We start from the raw sequence: 13904 nt of genomic DNA, 5'->3' as shown, positions 1-13904 counted from the left end.
AGCACCTCGATCAGCTCCTGCTGGTTTGGGGAGAGTGCTATGAGGATGGGGGCATTGTAATCCACCAGCGAGCGTACAGCCTGCACGTAGTACTGGCGCGGGACTGAAAATGTCCCCGCAGTGAATCAGTCGCATCATGGCCCACATCACGTTCAGCCTAGCCTGCATCCTCTCCCTCAGGTAGGCAGCGTGGGCTGTGAAGGACAGCCGCTTGTCCACCCACACACCGAGGTACTGGTAGGAGTTGGTCCATGCCAGCTCAATTCCGTAGATGCGGAGCTTCCAGGCTGGGTCTGCCGCCTTCACCATCATGGCCTGGGACTTCTCTGTTGAGATCTTGAGCCATAGGTCCTGGCATTTCTTGCTGATGTGGTTGAGTGTTTGCTGTGTCCTCCTGAGCTTGTTGCCCCTTCCGGTGACCACGAGGGCGAGGTCATCGGCGTAGCTCAGCAGGAAGGTGCCAGCATGGAAAGGCAGTGCCACTAGCTGCTCCATCAGCAGGTTGAATAGTAGGGGGCTGAGGATGCTGCCCTGGGGTGTTCTCAGATTCCTTGAAGCTCGACCTCAGACCTTGGAACTTAACCTAGGCGCGATAGTGCTGCAAGTAGTTGCAGAGCCTGACCAGCAGCCTTTCTCGCACCCCTTTCCTCATGAGTGTGTTGAGGATGGTGCGAGGGCTGGCTAGCTCGAACGACTTCTCGAGGTTGATGAAGACGATAACAGTAAGGCGGTGGTCAATTTGGGTCAGCAGGGCGAGGATGCTGTCTGCCGTGCTCACTCCATGGGTATAGCTGAACACATGTGGATGAGAGGGCCTCATGTGCTACTATAGCTGTGCAAGCACCATCCTCTCAGCTGTTTATGCCATGCAGCTGAGGAGAGAGATGGGTCTGACCTTGGAGGGCTCTCTTGGCTTTGGAATTGGATGATTGTCAGCTTCCTTCCATGCAGGCGGCAGACAACCCACTACCCATGAGGCATTGAACGTGGCCACCAATGCGGCGTCCCCACCCGGACCAGCGTGAGCCAGCATGGAGTATGCCACACCATCTACCCCCACTACTGTGTTGCGGCCTTGCCTCTTAGCCCATTCCAGCTTTTGAAAGGAAAAGGGCTGGTCGGTCACATCAGCTTCCTCCATCATCTCCCTGACTGCCTCATTGTGGTGTGGTTGCAGCTGTTGCTGGATGCGTCATGTCTGGGGAGGAAGTTGGTCACTGGAGCCCCACATGGTGAACATGGCAGCGAGCCTCTCTTTCTCCTGTTGCAGGTGTGGGTGGACGGGTGGGCGGGGCAGGGCAGCGCCTGAGGCTGTCCTCACGCTCCTCAACAGCTGGCCTAGAGAAGTGTGGTGGCTAAAAGCGGCGCTCCACTCCAGCCAATTAGCCTCTCTGGCCCTCAGGGATACATGCCATGCATGGGCCACCACATCCTACAGAACTCTCAAGTTGTTGGGGTTGGAGCACCTCTTGTATAATTTCCTGTGCAGGTTGACACGGTGGTTATGCTCACGTACCTCTTCATTATAGTACCACCAGTCTGTCCGATGGCGGCAGCTCGGGGTACATCTGGGGATGGGTGTGGCAGCTGCGGTCTAGATGGCCACCGTCAGGTCCCTCTCCTGCTGATGTATGTCGGTGGGTGGCTGATAGGTGGCCCACCACTCGTCAAAAGAGGCCTGAACCTGGTCCAGTCCACTCTCCTTATGTTCCAGCGTGGGGGAGGACAGGGTGGGACAGGCGAGGCCACTTGGAGGGTGGTGAGGGTGGCAAAGTGGTTGCTGGTGAGGGTGAGGTGCACCTGCCATGTAGTGCCGGCCTCCAGGTCACTCAATGCCAATGTGAGGTCAGGCCTTCTTCCCCAGGTGTGGGTGGCCTCCCCTGTGTTGAGGAGGCTCACGTGAGGGATGTACTCGAGCAGCACAGCCAGGTGGCAGTCCGTTTCATTGGCTGGGGATGGTGACTGCAGCATGGGTTGGTGGGAGTGGGAGGCGAGGGTGAAAAGCTCTCCTGCCTCCAGCTGGTGTTGCTGGCTCCTGTATATGTTGTACACCAGGAGCAGGAGACTTCAAACCTGCAGCTCGAGCGCCAGGATCTCCATGCCATCTCTGCAATTGACTGGGCCTGGGACTCTGCGGTGGGGCGATGGCGCTCCTCACCAGTGCTGCACAGCCACAGTGCTGCCATCAGCTGCATCATCCATGCCACAATGGAGCTGACCATTGTGCGAGTTTCTTCGCTGAGACAGGTGGGCACGCCATGGAGAGGATCACTCGGGGCCATGACTCTCCTTTTCACCATTGTCAGTGCTGGGCCTGCCGTTGCATGGACGGGGGCGTCGCCATGAGGGTCTCTTTCTTGTGTGCTGCTGCTCAAGTGGCGGGACTTGGCTCCACCATGCTTGGTGGGGGTGCTGCCTGAGCGAGTGGAGGAGTGGGCTGAGGGGGCGCAACCCTCTGTGTCCATGGACATGGCTGGTGGCTACAACCCGGGTTGGCAGTGTGGGGGGTGCCGGCTAATCCTACCTTCCAGCCTTGCCACTGGCTGGGAGGGGGGGTGGGAGGGTGGCTGAGGGGATCTGCCGCGGGACCCATGCTGACCTGACTGGAGGTGGGGCGAGTGCATAGGAATGCCGTGCTGGCTGGCCATGTGGTGGATGCTGCTGCTGCTGCTGCTGCTGGGGCTGGGCAGCCTGCTGTCGGGGCTGCCCCTTCGATGATTTGGGGCGATGTCATCGTTGCTGCCTTGGTGGCACCTGAGGTTGCTGTTATTGCTGCTGGCGTGGTCGGGGCATCCTGTGAAGCCTCTCAGAGAACTGTGGGTTCCATGCATGGTGGTTTTTCCCACAGTTGGGGCACCTGGTGGTGGTTGCCTCGATGACCTTATGGCAGGCGATGCACTCCTCCGTTGGGTGGGGCAGGCTGCACACGCTGCATGACGGCATATCCACAGCGTGCCTGCAGGTGGTTATAGCGTTGGCATCTATAGCATCTTACCGGCTCACCTTGGTAGGGGTGCAGGGAGTATCTTCTCCAGCAGCCGAGGTCCCACTTGGTTTTTGTTACCGGTGAAACTGCTTCATGTTCTTTAAGCACCGCACTACACTTAAGGGATAACTAAGACAACGTTACAAGTACCGCCCTCCCCCATCTCCCAAAGAAAGTCCTTGTCTAGTCAGAGGTTAAGACGGTCAGGATGTCGGATGACTTGTCTGGCACGAGATGAGGTAAGATGTGGTCCATCTTCAGGTAATGCTGCAGGAGGATGTGCACATGGGTGGCCCATGGTAGAGATGGGTTCGTTAGCATGGGGTGATGTCTGCGTTGTTTCTTCTTCTTCAAGGTAGGCAGGCTTCAAGCTGCCTCCGGCTATGCTGAGGCAAAATGCTTTGGAATTCCACTCTAGGACAGCGCAGGGGCCCCAGTAAGGGTGGGAGAGGGGTGGTTTGTGTTTGTCACTCCTGATGAAGACGTAATTGCACTCGTTGAGTGATTTGGGAAGGTCTCGTAGAGGCAATGTCTTGTGCGTCTGGACGCATGGTCAGTACTTCCCCACAATTTGGCGTAGTTTGATGAGGTGGTTGTCATCTGTAGCTGTGTTGGATGAAAGGAATAACTCCTGGAACAATAGGAGCACCTCCAAAAACCATTTCGGCTAAGGAGACGCTTAGTCCCTATTTCAGTGCTGTGCGCATTCCAAGGAGGACAGTTGGGCCTTCCGATCCGGTTCAGTACAGCGTGCCATTGATGCGGCTTTCAGGGTGTGGTGGGTTCGTTCCACCATAATGTTGGCTGCTAGGTTGTAAGCCGTGGTGCGGTGAATATTCGCTTCCATTAACTTTCCCAGGGATGTCCACAACTGAGATATAAAGGCAGGGCCCTGGTCAGAGGTGATGTCATCTGGAACACTGAAACGGCTGATCCATCCGTGTAAGATTTAGGCTTCTGCGCAGTCTTCGGTGGTAGTATTTTTCATGGGGAGAGCTTCTGGCCAGCTTGTGGAGTGCTCAGCAGTGGTGAAGAGATACTGCACGCCGTCAGATGGTGGAAGGGGACCCACCACATCGACATGGAGATGCCCAAAACGGCACTTGGGTTGGTTAAATTCTCCTGTCTCTGATTCAGTGTGGCAGCCAACTATACTTGTCTGACAGACGATGCAGCAGTGGGTCCAATGCCTTATATCTTTATTCATCCCATGCCAAACGAATTTCTTCCTCATTGGATGGGCAATTGATCATCTAGACGAGTGTGACAGAACATGGACAACGTCAAAGATCTTGCAGTGGAAGGCTCCTGTGATTAGAGGGTGAGGGCGGCTTGTACTGATGTCACAGAGGATGGTGCGTTCCCTGTCTCTGAAGACGAAGTCTTTCCATTGCAGATTCGTGATGGCGGTGCAGTAGGCTGCAGTCCCAGGATAGTTCTCTTGTGTTGTTGCTATCTCATCATAATTAATTCCAAGGCAGACCGAGTCAATTCCCACTCTTGGGAGGGCGTCAGCAACTGGATTAATTTTTTCTGGAATGTATTCGATGGTGCAATTGAGCTCAGCAGCTACTGTTGTCGGTCTGACCAGGTGTCACCTGGTCTGGAGAAGGCATGAACCAATGGTCGATGGTACGTACGGATGGTGAATAGGCTTCCTTGTAAGAGGTGTTTGAAGCAGCAAACTGCTAGGTAACCAGCAAGTAGCTCACGGTCGAATGTGCTATGTTTGATCTCTGCTTACTGGAGTTTCCTGCTGAAGAAACCCAGTGGTTGCGTTGTACCTTTGATGGTTTGCTCGATGACTGTTCCCACAGCAATGGAACTTACATCTGTGGTTAGCGTGAGAGGAATGCTGGGGCGAAGGAAGGAGAGAGTTGTGGCTGAAGCGAGGGCGGTCTTAGTGTCTTCGAAGACTTGTTACGGTTTAGGTCTCTCCAGCTTCTTTACTTTCCCAGCAAAAGAACTGTAGAGCAGTTCCATAATTTGGGCGATGTTTGGGAGGATATGGTGATAGTAGTTGACCATACCGAGGAATTCTTGAAGTTCTTTGATGATAGTGGGCTTGGGAAATTTTGAGACTACATCCACTTTGTCTGGAAGAGGGGAGATACCAGTTGGTGAGATCTGATGTCCAAGGAATTCCACAGATGTGGTACCAAAACGGCATTTGTTCTGATGTACAACCATGCCGTTATCCTGGAGTTACTGCAGAGTGATCTGGAGATGATGCAGATGTTCCTCAATGTTTTTGAAGAAGACCAGGATGTCGTCCATGTAGCAGGTACAGAGAGGAAGGTCTCCGAGGATGCTGTCCATCAAGCGTTGAAAGACAGCCCCTAAATTTCGAAGGCTAAAGGTGGAGTAGTTGGTGTGATGACCGCTGTCTTGGGTATGTCCTCTGGGTACGCTGGAACTTGGAATTAGCCTTTCAGAGGGTCAAGTTTGGAGAATATCTTGGTTCCATGCAGATTGTAAGTAAGATCTGTGATGTTGGGGAGCGGGCAGTGGTCTGGTTCTGTAACAAGATTGAGGTGCCTGTAATTGGCACTGGGTCGCCAGGTGCCATCAGCTTTCTTGATGAGGTGATGGGGAGATGCCCATGGACTTCATGACTTCTGACATATGTCCATATGTTCCATGTTAGCATATGCTTGTTTTGCTGCTTGAAGTTTCTCAGGTGATAGATGTCTGAACCTGGAGTGAACTGGGGAGCTTGTTGTCTTGATGTAGTGAAAAATTCCAAGCTTTGCTGGGTCTCCAGGCTTCTGATGGAGCTCTGGATGGAATACTTCTGGAAAATTTTGGCTCAGGTGTATCCGTCCTCACTGAGCAAATTTCTATGAGTTGGTGGTGGGAACCAAGGGGTGTTGAGCAGAATGTTGCTACATCCAGTAGTTTCTGGTTGGTGACGTCAACAAGTAGTCCATAATGACTCAAGAAGTTTGTTTCTATGAGTGGTGTCTTGACGTTGGCAATGATGAAATCCCATGAAAAGCTGCATCCAGCTGCTTTGATAAGGATGGTGCAGGTACCGTAGGTTGCAATTTTGCTGCAATTTTGCTGCAATAAGTTTGATTAATGACTGATGTGTCAAGGGGCGATATCTGTCCTCTGTTGGGGCTGGAAATAGGAAATAGAAGGCGCCTGTTTCCACTAGAAACTTGCGGCCTGATAAGACGTTTGTGACGTAGACACCCGAGGCTGGGGAATGGAATGTGTTGATATTTCCATGTTTGAGGTCTGGAGAGGCCACCGCCGTGGTCAGTGGTGGCCTTGTTATAAGTTTTTTCTCCACTGGCAACTTGGGATGCATTTACGAGCTTCAGTCCTGAATTTGTAATGGTAATAGCATAGTTCATGGGGCAGTTTTTATCAGATCTTCCTGGTCTTCTTTCGCAGGTTTGGTTGTTGGGCAGCCATCTGCGACCAGTGGGTTTTGCAGGGTTGGTGTTGGAGATGTCCTCGACGAAGGCAGGGCAGATGGTGTCTGGGATGCGAGATGTTCTTGCAGCATTGATCAGATTGTCTGCTTTCTTTATGAGGTCTTCTATGGGACTGCTATCTGCTTCGTGAAGGTAGGGCGGCTATCACAGATGGGGGAAGACGTTGTAGCCATAGCTCTTGGAACAAATCTACCCGCTGAGGCTTGCCGGACGTAGGATCGAGGCTAGGCAGTGTAGCAAGAGCATGCATCTCGTTCCACGCTATGTGTGCTGTGGTGTCTTCCAGTGGTATTTGTGGGAGATTTAGGAAACGTTGGGCTCGGACGCTGACAGAGAGTGTAAATTCTTGCAGAAGTTAATTCTTCAGGTCGTCATAAAGGACCTCGTTGTCCTGATTGTCTAACCAGGAAGCGATGCGTGAAAAAAATATTGGGAATGGCCTCCAGTACGTAGTCGGCCTTGGTTATAGGATTTGAGAATTTCCTTAGTCAAAACTGGATCTCGGCTCAATGGAACCATGAGGCAGCCTCCTTAGTGCAGAAGAGTGGCAGCTTAAACGCGACATGATGGATATCTGGTCCTGCAGAGATCTACTTGGTGTCTTTCATCAAGGAGTGGCTGGGTCAGAGACCACCTCGCTGTGACTGATGAACGGTTTTGCTCGATGTTTTTTTTTTTTTTTTTTTGAGTGGTTGAGTGGGTAGGTCCGGGTCACTTCGGGAGTCACCAGCTGTAAGGGTTGATTGATAATACTTTTAGGTTGCGGTAATGTTGAGTGGCTGAATATCGAGTACAGATTGCTAAACATGTAGTTAATACTATCAAAAACCCTATACAAATTACGATAGTGTTATCTAATGTTACAAGCAATACTAATATAAAATACAACATGGTTTAATTGAAACACAATACCATACCTGACTTTTGATTTTAATTGCATGTATTGTAATATGTGGTACAATATTAAAAAAAAATTTGCAGTGTTTTAGTTACCGGTGAAACTGTTTCACGTTCTTTGAGAACCACGCTACAACTCTTCCATTTTCTCACATCCTATTCGGTCTCCTCTTGTCATTGCCCATTCACGCTCATTTTGATTTCTCTCAGCCATTCTCATCCCCCACACAATTTGTAATCCACTCTTGTCTGTCATTCACATGCACCTCTTCCTCTATTTGCTTTCATTTTCATTCCACAGATGCACCTTTCTTGCTATTTTTACATTATCCATTCTCTCAAGGCTAATCTTGTGTCTAAGCGTCGCTTTGGGATTTTTTTTCCTAAACGTGCTCTATCACATACCACCTTTCAAACCATCTGCTGCTGTAATACCTAGGTGCATTCAGTGCCATCCTTACTACTCTATTCTGCATGCCTCACTACTAGCTTATCAATTTCATTTTCATTTCATGCAATCACATCCATACCATACATTATACTCAGCACAACCACACTCTTTCACACTTTTCTCAGCACATCATTTTTACACTCATCCTTGCGGCTCTTCCCAATTGAACTACCCACTGGTTCATCATGATTATCTTTTCATTATTTGTCTTTTCGCACCCATTCGCACCCATCCTTAAATACTTGTATCCATGTGTCTGTTGCACCTCACTACCTCCAAGTCTCCATACTGCATTTATCTCATCCTATGATCTATGTACTATCATTACCTTGCTCTTTTTATCAGAAACTTCACTTTCAAGTCTCCACCATACACGTCTCTCATTTCTAACAAGCTTATGAGCTCTTCTGCTGATTCACTCTATCTACCACATCATCTGTATTTAACAACATCCATTTTCTTATCAATCCCCACTCTTATTTCTGCTTTAATTCTTTTCATCCTATCTGGTAATACTTCTGTTTGGAAACTAAACAAGCTTGACTTTTCTTGGGTCTTTCGATGGATCTCTTGAAAATACGAGCACATATACAACATGATTTTGTAATTAAAAATCTTTGTCATTTTCTTTTTTTACAGACTTTATCACTAAAAGGATCTGTCACAATTTATAATCCTAAAACACAAAAAAAAAAAAAAAAAATGGAGGGATCAGTCCCTATAGTTTTCTAGGCAAGGTGCATTGAGGTTACCACAGGCTCTCAGGGGCTGGGAAGTTTTTAGTTTTTGATTAATAAACTATTTCATGAATTAAACAGGCGACTATGCATGTCGTTGAAAGTTTCTTTGACTTACTTTTTTTTGTATTTGCTGCACATGTAAAGGTACAAGTGAGACTTCAATATAAAGCATTTCTCTTAATTTATTGTGCATTTGCATGTCCACGACTGTTGTCTTCTGTGTCATCCATCAACATCGTTATTGGTGTAGTGTTCCCTACGCCAAGGACACGGAGGCAAACACAGACCACAGTCTTGGGTTTATTGTTGGTGTAAAGCAATACCCGGGCGAGCGGCCGCGAGTGTGCGAGACGAGAGTCGAGGCGAGACTAACTGCTGCCTCGTGGGTTCCACAGGTCCCAGGTGCTTGACCTGACCTGACTTTGAGTCTGGCCGATCCCACACCTGGGAAGCTTAGCATGTAGGGAATCCACGAGGATTAGCGTAGAGTGGCTAGCTGGCTGGCCAGTCACTACATTACCCCCCCCTCCCCCACGAAACGAGTCAGGCGCGCTGCGGGGACGGGCGGCGAAGTGGCACACCAGCGGGCGGCGTTGGGGCGGGAGGTGGTGCCCGAGCTGGCGGCGTCGTGCGGGGGCGAGTCAGGCGCGCTGCGGGGACAGGCGGCGAAGTGGCGCACCAGCGGGAGGCGTTGGGGCGGGGGGTGGTGCCTGAGCTGGTGGCGGCGGGCCGGGGCAGGAGGTGGCGGTGGTGGGCTGGAACAGAAGGTGGTGCCCAAGCGGGCGGTGTGCGGCGTCGAGGCAGGACAGGAGGTGACGCACCAGCGGGCTGCGGCGGGCCGGGACAGGAGGTGGTGCACCAGCGGGCGGCGTCCGGACGGGACGGGAGGTGATGCAGGAGCGGGCGGCGTCGGGGCGGGATGGAGGCGGTGCACCAGCGGGCGGCGTCGGGGAGGGGCGGGAGGTGGCGCACCAGTGGGCGGCTGCGGGCTGGGACAGGAGGCGGTGCACCAGCGGGCGGCGTCGGGGCGGGACAGGAGGTGGTGCTCAAGTGGGCAGCGTCACCTCCAACCACAGCTGCGAGGGGAAGTCCGGGATGCGACACCGAAGCCTCTGTAGAGCCGTGGGGCCCTCCCGCAGGGCCCGCAGCCTGGTCGCCACCGCTAGTGTTGCGTAGTCCACGGGAGGGGGGCGTGTGCACGTTGCCACGCTATGTAGTAGGGCGCCATCGCCAGAGCGCGTATCACCACACCATCGCTTTGAGGTGAGGAAAACATGTGGCCACGGCAGGCGTGAAGGCGGAAACGTCGCGCATGTCGCACGTAGTCGCCATCATGTGTCACAGTGTAACTCCAGAGGTCACCAATTGTAGTGTTCTCTACACCAAGGACACGGAGGCAAACACAGACCACAGTCTTCGGTTTATTGTTGGTGTACAGCAATAACCGGGCGAGGTGCCGTGGGTGTGCGGGACGAGAGTCGAGGCGAGGCTCACTGCTGCCTCGTGGGTTCCACAGGTCCCAGGTGCTTGACCTGACCTGACTTTGAGTATGGCCGGTCCCACACCTGGGAAGTTTAGCATGTAGGGAATCCACGAGGATTAGCGTGGAGTGGCTAGCCGGCTGGCCAGTCACTACATTGGTACGAAACGTCATGTTAATTACACTCCATATCTCAGGACTCCATAGACTGTTCTTTACATGATTTTCTCAAATGTCAGTTTTATATGTTATGCAGGTGTGTGTGTGTGTGTGTGTGTGTATATATATATATATATATATATATATATATATATATATATATATATATATATATATATATATATATATATATATATATATATATATATATATATATATATATATATATATATATATATATATATATATATATATATATATATATATATATATATATACGAGGCCTTCCGCGGCCTCGCTGCACAAGACTTTCTTCTTTCTCTCACCCCTATTCTGTCCACCTCTCTAACGCAAGAGTTAACCAGTATTCTCAATCATTCATCCCTTTCTCTGGTAAACTCTGGAACTCTCTGCCTGCTTCGGTATTTCCACCTTACTATGACTTGAATTCCTTCAAGAGGGAGGTTTCAAGACACTTATCCATCAATTTTTGACTACTGCTTTGAACCTTTTATGGGACTGGCATTTCAGTGGGCATTTTTTTTTTTATTGGATTTTTGTTACCCTTTTCCAGTGTCCCTCCTACATAAAAAAAAAAAAAAAAAAAAAAAATATATATATATATATATATGTATATATATATATATATATATATATATATATATATATATATATATATATATATATATATATATATATATATATATATATATATATATATATATATATATATATATATATATATATATATATATATATATATATATATATATATATATATATATATAATTGCAAGTACCTCTTTGACATAAGAATTGTCGTGTCTGAGATGCTGCACAGTTCATCTAGTTATTGGACATAAATATTTAAGTAAATTTTCTTAATTTACTTAATGAATAAGATTAATACATAAAAAAAAAAAAATAATAATAAATAAATACATCCGATACATCGCCAGCAAATAGTGATTGCTATACAATTTTTGTTTTCTTTCCCAGTGATAATAACTGCAAATTTTCTTTCTTTAATCTTTATTCAAGAATTACTGTAGTCTTCATACACAAAATACACACGGCGTAATTTCATTCATCAATAATCCTTCGTTCTTCGCACAGGAAAACGTGCATAATGTCTGTGCTACGACGATTTACGCGATTAACACTCAATAAAGAAACACATGAAGTTGCCCCGCAGTAACTTACACCAGCCATATTCAGTTAAAAGAAATACATGATTGTAATATAGGCGTCACATTGATTCAATTAAAATTCAGTAAGAAAACGAACACAGAACATAACACAACCTCATTCAGTACAAAACATAAACAGCATGTGCATGTATCAAAATAAACCTTAACATCCTATCATTATTCCTCCTACCTAATCATGAAATTATTGATTTCAGGATTGCATCACAACTTATAAGCTCCACTTTATGTGATTTCGTCCACCTCACCCGCGGCCACCCTCAGGCTGGGCCTCTCGGAACGTCTGGTTTCTCTCAGCTATTCTGCTGCCTCTACAACTGACTTTTTCCCTCAATTACATGACAATATAATGCTGCGTAACCCTGGTCGGGGGGGTGGGGGATGGAGGGGAGAGGGTAGTAGAGGCACAGTTCCCCTTCCCATAACCTCCCGCTGGCCACCATCGTCATGGTACCTGCCCCCCACCGGCTGAGTCCTCCGTGGCGGGCGTCGATTATGAGGGGCAAGAGGCCGCAGCTCCTTTCCTCCGGTGCGCCGTCTGTTTGCGGCGCGGTGCTGTTGTCGTGCTAAATCTCTCCCGGTGTCGTGCCAAATTTCTTCAGGGTCCAAATTTCTCCTGGGTAACGCCACTGCACATGCGCACTGTAGGATATGTACGATATGTTGGGCTGGCCTCACCGGCAACACATCACCTGTTTATAATAGGCAGTTGGCCTCGGGACTCTAAATATTAATGATAGCACGGATTTAGACCTTATAAAGGAACAACAACAGCAATAGCCATAACTTATGAGACAATTGCCAATGCATTAGCTGATAAAAAAACAGGTCTTCTTAGTACTCAGGAACGGCAAAGGCCTTTGATAAGGTCTGGCATAATGGCTTAAAATATAAACTACTACGTTTAGGGCTCCCTGATATACTTAAAAAAAAAAATTTGTGATTTTTTTTAGAAAACAGAACAGTAAAAATAAATATAGGTAAAGAATACAGTAATGCTATAAGTTTATTAAGTGGCGTACCGCAAGGTAGTGTGCTCTCACCATCCTTATATACCCTCTATACGAATGACCTCCCTCAAGCTGAATTTGGCTGTACTGACATTATGTATGCAGACGATATTACTCAAATAATAACATCACCTAGCAAGTCAAAGTGGATGATGAAAGCAAAAGTTGAACGAGATATAGAAAGAATCAACAAATTTGAAAGAAAATGGAAAATAAAAACAAGTGAAGAGAAATTTAAAATAATACCAATTGCGCAAATGAAATCAAAGAAAATTATGGTTAACGGAAAAGAAATCGAAACCACTAATACAGGGAAACTATTGGGGCTTCAAATTTCAGTTACCAGATTTGTGAGTCATATCACAAAAAACATCAATAAAGGCAGAGGTATCATAACACAATTGAGACGTTTTCAGAATTTGACATCTAAAATGAAAGCAATTTTGATCAAAACACTACTAATTCCTGTGCTGGAATATCCATCTATTCTAATCAGCCACCCAGAAAAAGAAAATGCAGATCATTCTCAATAAAGCTATAAGATTTATTCACTGCAATGAGCCGGATCAAATGAACACCAAAGAATTACATGAATATTATAATATTACTCTTAATATTTCCAACCACTGCAAAGCAAAGAAAATCTGGGAAGCCATACGAGCAAGTGAAATCGATCATTACGAAACACTAGCGACTCCACGAGCTAATACACACACGTGGTTCCCTAAAAGTAGCAACATTATTAGGTTGGAACCACCACAGGCAATTATTACGTGACATTTTTAATTTTCTTTTTAGGTTTCTTGAAATAAACAATATAAAACAATTTAGCAATGTGGTTAGCCCACAATCTATTTTTCTCTTACTTTCTTTCACCCCTTCTCTTCCCACCCACTTTCTCTTAGCTAGCTATCTTCTCTTCTTCACCCCACTTAAAAAAAAAAAAAGGACTCTCAATAAAGCATACGCACTTTTCACTTCGTTTCACTCAGCCCTCCTACATGGCGCAGTGATCGGAGACTACCCTACGCTGTTCATCATGGCTGGAAGGTCTAGACAGTTCAGCCAGACCCCGAGGAGCAGCCGCAGGTCGCCGAGGGCCCCTTCAGCTCTGGAGCAGATGCAGAAACTGCTCCTGGCGCAGACTGAAGCCATCGCCTCCCTGCAGCAGCAGCTTGCAACGCGGCCTGCTCATCACCCTGCAGCCCTGCGGTCGTGAGCTCCTGAGAAGTGCGACGTAGAGATGTCCGGTCATGGAGGCGTTCCGGTCATGGAGGCGCTCGATACGATGTTGGCTGGACCTGAACAGGTGGGCACCAGCGGAGGCTGTCCTGCACATTCACCTCCACTGCACGCCTCCTCTGCAACGCTCCTTGGATGCCAGGTTCACCGCGGGCGAGTGGCAGCCCCTGACAGTGGAGGAGGCACTGGATGCCATCAGCCGCATCGCTCTCCAGGCGACCAACCAGGCAGCCGACTGGCGTAAGTTCTTCACGGCGTAAGTTCTTCACGGCGAACCAGGAGCACA

The sequence above is a fragment of the Scylla paramamosain genome, chromosome 13, assembly GCF_035594125.1.
Source record: "Scylla paramamosain isolate STU-SP2022 chromosome 13, ASM3559412v1, whole genome shotgun sequence".
NCBI classification, from domain to species: domain Eukaryota; kingdom Metazoa; phylum Arthropoda; class Malacostraca; order Decapoda; family Portunidae; genus Scylla; species Scylla paramamosain.
The sequence above is the reverse complement of the archived record's forward strand: the minus strand, read 5'-3'. Positions refer to the sequence as shown.